Genomic DNA, 9,238 nt, shown 5'->3' on the forward strand with positions numbered 1-9,238 from the left:
CCCCCCCCCCCGCGCCCCCCGTGAAAGCAATGGCAGACAATTGTTTCGTGCCTTTTTTCCGGGGTCCCGTCACCGGACCCGCTCAGCCCGCTGCCTGCCTGGATGATCGGAACCCCAGGCAGGCAGTGGGCTGAGTGGGTCAGCGGACGGAGCCCCAGACTGGCAGCGGGGTGAGCGGCTCAGACTGCTGCCGGTCTGGGGCTCCGTCCGCCAGCTCTTGCCAGCCAGGGTCCCGCTCAGCCCCGCTCAGCTGGCAGACCTCGGTGAGGTTGATCGGGGTGCCTGGACAGACATGGCTATCCTCCTCTTAGAGCACCGAATGGGAGTGACTCCAGGTCATTCTCTTCTTTAAGTTTCGTCTCATGGAGATTCAGTCCTGCCTGGAATATCATGCGAGCTGGAGGCTTCTGCCTCAGGCTGCTCTCCCAGCCAGCAGCACCGCGCGGTCGCACCTACCCCAGCCTGCCCCTTCCTCCCATGGCTCATGAAACCTGGACAGTAGTAAGGAGCAGTTCAACTTGTGGAATGACAAATCCAGAACGAAGGATTGCACTCTATGGGTCATGTTAAGATTATTTCAGAGTCCTAGATAGCAATGGTCCCTAATAAAGGCTTCATGAAAATTTTTCCCCGCCCCTAACAAAAATGTTAATTTATCAGAGCAGCTGAAAGGGTAAGGAACCCGGGACTATAACTGAGAGAGAGCTTCCATATTATTTAACTCATAATTGATATAATTCAAAGTAAAATTTCACAGCGCAGTCTGTTCTAAGACTAAAAATGCAGGAGGGGAGTCAGAAAAAGGAACAGTGACCTGTTTCCGCCCAGTTTTGGGCTGGTGACATTTTGTGTGTTAGGTGAATGTGATCACCACTACACTACAGGGCTTTTGTGCGTTGGGTGAATGTGATAACCACTATACTACGGGGCTTCTCTTTTTTTTGCCACAGACTTTGCCGAATGCACAGGAATGTTTTCTCTAGCTACAGAAGCTACCTAATGCAATGTCTATATCTATGGCCTTCCTGCTCACAAAGCGATCATGCCCCTGCCCAAGGCTGACACAGAGACCTGGCTTGGGCAGGATCACTAGCGAGGCATGATACTTTTGCCGTTAAGCAAACACAGCAATTCTTTCCTGGCCTCTGCCACTGAATGCCTCCATGCATTACGCTGTGCCCTATCAGTGCGGGAGGACTGCATGAGCTCAGAAAACATGTCATTGCGAGTGCGTTTTTTTTGCCTTCTAATCTGCGATAACCTCAGGGATGGAGATGATAGGGGGAACGTAGAAACATTCTGGGGGGACTGCATGGTCACCTGTGCTGCTGAGTTCGCCACACTGGCCAAACAGGAAATGAAATTCAAAAGTTCCCAGGGCTTTTCCTGTGTACGTGGCTAGTGCATCTGAGTTCAAAGTGCTGTCCAGAGTGGTCACAATGGAGCACTCTGGGATAGCTCCTGGAGGCCAATACCGTCGAATTGCGTCCACACTACCCCAAATTTGACCCGGCGATGTCAATTTCAGCGCTAATCCCTTCGTCAGGGGAGGAGTACAGAAATCGATTTTAAGAGCCCTTTAAGTCGGAAAAAACGGCTTCGTCGTGTGGACGGGTGCAGGGTTAAATCGATGTAACGCTTTTAAATTCGACCTAAACTCGTGGTGTAGACCAGGGCTGAGTAACAGGCACCCTCCCTTTCACCACTGTGCAGACACAATGCCCCAGCTTAACACTAGGGGGTGCTGTGCTGTGGAAGGTGCCCTATTTCTGAGGAGACTGGAACTGGAGGTTCTGGGCACTCGTGGCCTTTAAAGACCCCATGGCACTTTTGGAAGGATGGGGGTGATGGCCTGAGTGACTTGCCTGGCAGTGCACAGACCAACCCCGCCTAGCGCAATGAATACTGAGGTGGCTGTGAGGGAGTCTTGGCCACATGCTGCATGGAAACCAGAGGGAGCTGTTAACTAGTAGCTCATACACTCGGGAGGATGGAAAAGTCCTCTTAGGTCTGACAGTCCATCTGGCAGACACTAATGCAGGATCTTCCCTCTGGCTGGGCTTTGGGCCGTGCACTTGACTCGTTCTTCCCTGCAATAAGCTATTGAAAGGAGCGAAAAGAGCCTTTCTTTTGCTCGTTGCTAGGGGAAAGCTGTGTGATTGCTGTGCAGAAGTGGCCAGTGTAGTCTGCCTGGCCTTGGTTGTTAAGGGAGTGGTTCCATAGCCTTCTACACTGGCCTGACTCAGCCCCCATCGACTGCCGTGGTCACGTCACGTTTGGGATCCATTTGCACGCTGCCCCCTCCTGGGCGAAGCGGACAAGGCAGCTGTGGGATAAACCTGGACTGGCTACTGCAGGGTCTGTGAAGCCCCTGGTAGAAGAAGTCACAGAAACAAAATGGTCAATAGCATGAAGGGAGAGAGGGAGAGAGTCGGTGTCCCTAGAAACCGCAGGATACATCAGGCATGTCCAACGCCGGCTGCGAGCTGTTTCTTAGTTACAAGGAGCGCCGGAACAGAGAGAAGGCTCGAGGTAACAGAGACAAAAAGGGAGTCATTGTGAGAGGCATCCAGCCCAAGGTGAGCCCTGCTTCTAGGCAATGGAGTGGCCAAGCCTCCCTTCCTTTTGCTACTCATTCAAACAGCAAGGTCGTTTCTCTTACAGACTCATGAATCTGGGCGGTTTGCATCATGCACTGAGGAGGATAAGGAGATCTGGGTGGGAGGCAGTTATGACTGATTTGCTTGTTGCTCATGAACTACAAGTGACCCGAAGCATGATCTGGGCTTTAATCCCCCTACATTTCAGGGGAGCTCAGATCTGCGGGTTTGATTTGATATGCTGGAAGGAAGGAGCCAGCCACATAATCTAGATGTGTGTTCAGATTCTAGACCGCTCCCCACTGCCCCAAAGTTTGTGGGAGTTCAGAAGAGGAGTTTGAGCCTGCTTGTGTTTTGAAGCGCTGCAGTGAGATGTGCTGGGTAATAGCACAAATGTCTGAAATCGAGTCAGTAAAGAATACTATAGCAAAGAGAAAAGGGAGAGGAGAGAAATGACCTGAGAAACCTCTAGTGATTATTACTTGGCTCCAGGGGTCCCACTAGTCTGCAGGCTGGAACTTACTATCGCCAATGCCAACCCCCCAAATCATGAGACTTAAAAAATAATAAATGTGGGGACCTTGTGAGCCTTTGGGGTCATGTTGTGAGGCCTTTTCCCTTCAGCCACGAGGGCTAGAAACATGTTTTGTTTTTTAGATGAGAGCTGAGATTCTCACATAATCACATGACTCCTGGAGCTGAGGCCATAATGAAAAAGAGCATGAGACTCATGCTAAAATCCCGAGAGTTGGCAGCGCTTCTTCAGCTCTCCTGCGTAAGCTGTGGCTAATGAGCAGCCATCGTGAATCGTTGCCTTTCGATATTTGGCACAGCCTCATTGCACAGCCTGTGTCCTCGCTCAATGAGCAGCATAGGGGATTCCCATCTCTCAGGACTGATGCTCAGCCCCAGATGTAGGCAATGGACGTGCAATGAGGCGATCAAAGGCTGGGCCTCAGTACTGGATCAGAGCATGCGTGTCAGCAGAGCTTGCACTGGGATTTCTCAGCACTGCTCTGTCTGGTCTGTGTTAACGGTGTCTATCTGCTGCAATCCCTTCAGCTCGTTCTTGATCAGTAGTGTGTGTGTAAGAACAGGAGCTTTGCTTCTTGAAGGTGACAGATTTGGGGCCTTACAATGTGAAGGCTTCGGCCTAACCTGCCATCTGGGCTGAGGCCTTTCCCTGCCTGCCACAGTATCCCCCCTTTCACAGGCAGCCAGGGATGTCAAGAGATTCCTGCCCACGAATGTGCAAGCCAATCCTGAGCCCTGTGCTCCAGCTTCTCTGCCTCAGAGCGCTGAGACAGAAGTCAAACATCATCAGAGGAGAGACTGAGAGACCCAACCCCACCCCAGCTTATTCGAGCCAACAGCCCGGTGGTTCGGACACTCTTCTGGAGTAGGGTGGCCACGGACGCACCCCCAGAATGCAGGACAACCTCCCCTCGGTTGTCCCTGCCCCTCCTGTGTGACCCGCCCATACTGGTGGAGGTGGAGTGGCGCGGTCTCCAAAACAGCTTCCTCTGTGCATGATACAGGACAAAACCATGTCTGGTTTTATATCAGTACCAAGCAGGGGACAAACCACACACAACCAGGACGGTCTGGCTTAAAATCAGATGAATGGCCTGCTATCTGGGGGGGACGGAAACCTGGGTTCAAGTCCTTGAGTGTAACCTGGTCACTGCCTCCTGAGTGCTCCCTCATGGCCTGGTGTGGCTCTGCACCGCAGTAGCCTGCCTGCAGTTTCGCCTCACCAGGTTTTCCCTGTTTAAACAGCTCTCTGTAGCATCTGGGTTGATTAACATGAAAGCTCAGAATATAACCTGAAGTCCCACAATAAAGTCTGCACAGTTCAAATCAATTCCCTGTGTTAGCAGGCCGCTCCCAGCCCTTCCTAGCTGGGGCAACTTCCTGGTAAGTCGGGTCTTCCCTGCAGGAGCCTTTTGCATTCTGCATCCCACTGCAGCTTCCCCAGCATCTGTCCAGCACACCCCGGGCCTGGCCCAAGGGAGACACGTACCTTCCTGGTCATGTGACTAAAATAATTTTCCCACCGGGGGAGGTGAGCAGATCTTGTTACCTGTGGGGCTATGGCCCATCATCACCCTATGACGCTGCTCCAAATCAGACAGAGTCCACCCCTCTCCTTGGCATTTCTTATCAGCTACCTTATGCAGCCTTTGCAAATCCCATTCTTAGGCACCTAATGCTCTCCAGGCTTTATACAGGGAAGCTGGGTACCTAGCTCTGGCTGCAAATCCCACTGGGCAGCAGGGTGCCTAGTAGTGAGGCATTGCTATGCTTAAGTCCCCTTTGTGAGCCTAGCCCCAGGAGACCTGCCTAAGGCAAGAGGAAGCCAGTAGCAAAGCAGGGAATTGAACACAGGTCTTATGGCTTCCTAGCAAACATCTTAACTACTGGACCATGCTTCCCCCCTGGGGCTGGGGCTAGGGCACCGATCCTCTGGGGTGCCAGCTCGAGCGGCTATCGCTCCTCCATTGGAACGAGGCACAAAGGGCATGGGGGATTCCCCAATGCTGGCCATTTTTAACGCAAGATGGGATGTTGTTCTAAAAGCTTTAGGGACTATCTGGGGCAGGTCTCTGGCCTTTGTTCTACAGGGGGTCAGACTAGATGGTCACATGGTCCCTTCTGGCCTTGGAGTCCTGGATCCGAGTCAGCAGGCACGGCACACCACCTGACACCATCGTCAGCAGTAACCATGACACACCGCTACTAGCCCAGGGTGAGGCGGATCGCCGGGCATTGGCTGCACTGGCCCTGCTAGTGAAGAAAGGACTGGATGGCTGATCCTGCGTGTAGTTTCACATGCTAAGAGATAAGAGCAATCAGCAATATCATGCTTGGAGGCAACAGTTGATGTCTAGAGGGGTCCCAAGGAGATATTCCCCTTCCTCCATCTGCAGCAGCGTGCCTCTGGCTGGGTGCATTAGGGGAGTCTCCCCTTCAACTGAAGCGCCAGGCCTGAGCTGCTGCCCAAGGTGGGGTCTAGGGGGCTGTTCTGGCATCCCATGTAGCAATCGCTTATTGATCATCAGAACACAGGGTCTGCTCAAGCGCCTGAGGTAGGGATCAGGTGTCCTCCTGCTGCCTTCCATGGGTTTGCGTCAGGCCCTTAATGACGCCTATGGGAATGACCCGCAGTGATACCCATGCACTCCACAGGGGCTAGCACTGGGAACCTTCTATACGAGGTGGTGATAAATGCTCTGATTAGAACTCAGCTGCTTGAGAGCAGAAACCACTTAGACCTCAAAGGAAACATAGCCCAGTTACGCCTGTGCCCGTCAGAAAGGTCCCAGCTCTGCCCAACTTTTACATGTACACCTCTAACCCGATATAACGCGACCCAATGTAACACGAATTCGGATATAACGCAGTAAAGCAGCGCTCCGGGGGGGCGGGGCTGCGCATTCCGGCGGATCAAAGAAAGTTCGATATAACGCGGTTTCACCTATAACGTGGTAAGATTTTTTTGGCTCCCGAGGACAGCGTTATATCGGGGTAGAGGTGTATTTCTAGCATGACTTTGGGGCCAGATGCATCCCTGGCATAAACTCCCTGAAGTCTGTGGAGTCACCCCCACGCTGAGATTAGCCCTCTCTTGCTTTTAATTACATCTGGGCTCACGCTGTAATCTAATCTATATCCTTTTTCCTATCCATTTGCAGAGGGTGAAAGCCCCTTCCAGAGCCTGGCTTTGGGGAGCTAGAAATCTGTGCTGTCTGAAAGCTGGCAGCAGTTAATCAGGGTCCCTTGGCAACGTACAGCTAGAGATGGCTAATGCAAGACTCGAGATGAAGAGCCCTGGAACGCTTTCTTAAATTAGCTTTTTTCCATTAATAATGAGAGGGGAAAAATAAAGAGTGTGGAAATAGTCCTGATTACATAGGACCCAAACCACTATACTGCTTTGTAGGAGCAGTTGCGTGGTCTAGTAGGTAGGGTCATGGGCAGGGGAGATGGGGTCTAAAGTGCTCCATTAGCACCTCGATCGTCCAGTGGCCCCATTGATTGTTTGGCAGGCTTCCTGCTTCTGATGTACTTAAAAAAAAATGATGTTAGCTTTTGTGTCTTTAGCTAATTGCTCTTCAATTTCTTTCTTGGCCTGCCTAATTATACTTTTATACTTGGCTTGCCAGAGTTTATGCTTCTTTCTATTTTCCTCATTAGGAGCTGACTTCTAGTTTTTAAAGGATGCCTTTTTGCCTCTAACTGCCTCTTTTACTCTCCTGTTTAGCCATGGTGGCGTTTTTTCCCTCTTACTGTTTTTTTTTTTTAATTTGGGATATATATTTGATATGAGTGTCTATTATGGTGTTTTTAAATAGTCTCCATGCAGTTTGCAGACATTTCACCCTTTTGACTGTTGCTTTTAATTTCTTTTTAACTGGCTTTCTCATTTTTGGATAGTTCCCCTTTTTGAAGTTAAATGCTACGGTGGTGGGTTTCTTTGGCATTTTCCCCCTACAAGGAATATTACATTTAATTATATTATGGTTGCTATTATCAACTGGTTTGGCTATATTCACCTCTTGGATCAGATTCTGTGCTTCACTTAGGATTAAATCAAGAATTGCCTCTCCCCTTGTAGGTTCTGGGACTAGCTTCTCAAAGAAGCAGTCATTTATAGTATCTAGAAATTTTATCTCTGCATCCCTTCCTGAGGCGACACGTACCTAGTTGATATGGGGGTATTTGAAATCCCCCATTATTATTGTGTTTTCTGCCTTTGTAGCTTCTCTTATCTCCCTGAGCATTTCACACTCACTGTTACCATCCTGGTCAGGTGGTTGGTAGTATCCCTATTGCTATACTCTTATTGTTCAAGCGAGCTCCCTTCCAGTTCTATGATTCTATATAGCGCCACTCCCAGACCAGTGTGACCTCCTCTGTCATTCCTATATATGTTGTACCCTGGTATTACTGTGTCCCTTTGATATCCTCATTCCACCATGTTTCCATGATGCCTATTATATCAATAGCCTCATTTAATACCAGGCATGCAAATTCACCCATCTTAGTATTTAGACTTCTAGCATTTGTATATAAGCACTTGTACATTTTGTCAATATTCAGTTGCTTGCCTCCATGTCCTATATTTAACTTCTATGTTTGGCTGTTCCTCACAAGCTCCTACCTGTACTTTACTGACTTCTTTACTAGGATATGGAGCTCCTCTTTAATAAATTCATCTCTAAGAAACGTCTCCGCCTGAACCGTGTGCTCCTCCACACCTGTCAGCTTTCCCCAAGCCCTTAGTTTAAAAAAATCCTCTTCAACCTTTTTAATTTTACATGCTAACAGTCTGGTTCCATTTTGGTTTTGATGGAGCCCATCCCTTGTATAGACTCCTCCTGTCCCAAAAGGTTCCCCAGTTCTTAATAAAACCACCCCCTACACCATTGTCTCATCCATGCACTGACACCCTTCTCCCCCTACTTCCCTTGGGGTCTGTCTCTTGTCCCCTCTGCATTTAAATCAGGCAGCTTCCTCCTCTGCAATGCCTGGGTTCAGCAGAGGAGTCATCAAGGGCACAGGAGCTACTTCCTGTTTCAAACCTGACACACTCACTGCACCCAATACATCACTTTTCTGGGATGTATCTATGAGGGTTTCTGCTGAAAGCTTGTAACTTAACAGTACTCATCATCATTGTGAAATGGGTGTACAGGTGATATTTAAGGAATAATTTAACTGGAACTGGAGGGAAACTGAGTCACCAGGGAATCATATGTTGTGGAGATGGCCCATGCAAGCTGGAGGGAGTTGACACCCCTCCCAGGCTAGCCCATTATATAATGCATTGCTCCATTGTCCATCTCTGCAACACGCAGAAAAGTCAGTGGAAAACCATCAAAGACAAACAAACCATTGAAATCACTTGGAGGTACCAAGGACCATTATAACAGCAAGGGGACTGCCATGGCTGGGAATAAAGCCAAAAGACTGATTCAGTATATGGCAGGGCGGGGAAAGACCCTTTGCATCCATTCACTGAGGAGACATCTTATTAAGCAGAGGTGTTTCATGAATGTTTGGATCTTGGTTCCTGGGCAGACAGCCAGCTCTGCAACAGACTGAACTTTGGAGAGAAAACCTACTTCATTAGCTAGGAAAGGGAACTATTAGTAAGTGCAGGCCCTAGTTCATGTTTTATGATTTTGGTTTGTATTGTATCCTTCTGTTCCCACCACTCTCTCTTATTTCTAGTTGGATCTCCATTCTTTCTTAAATAAACCTTCTTTTGTTTTATTATACTTGCTCACAAGTGCTGTGTGGTTTACAGGAGCTGTGGTTTAAGTTAAAACTGGGGCACACAGCTCCTTTGGGGGCAGAGGTTCTGGGATTTCTGTGAGCAGGCAGTGTCAGGGGCTGGATACCCCAGGGGAACAATTCAAAGGGACTCGGGGACTGGGGTGCTCCTACTGTTATGCTGCAAGGCTAGGGTTACCATTCGTCCGGATTTACCCGGACATGTCCTCCTTTTTGTGCTAAAAATAGCGTCCGGGGGGAATTTGTAAATCACTCAAAATGTCCGGGATTTCCCCCCTCCCCGGCAGAGCAGAGCGAGCGGCTGGGAGGGCTGCAGGAAAGTCACGGGCTGGACTCCG

The sequence above is a fragment of the Terrapene carolina genome, unplaced genomic scaffold (genome assembly GCF_002925995.2).
Source record: "Terrapene carolina triunguis isolate 2854851 unplaced genomic scaffold, T_m_triunguis-2.0 Scaffold233, whole genome shotgun sequence".
NCBI lineage: Eukaryota > Metazoa > Chordata > Testudines > Emydidae > Terrapene > Terrapene triunguis.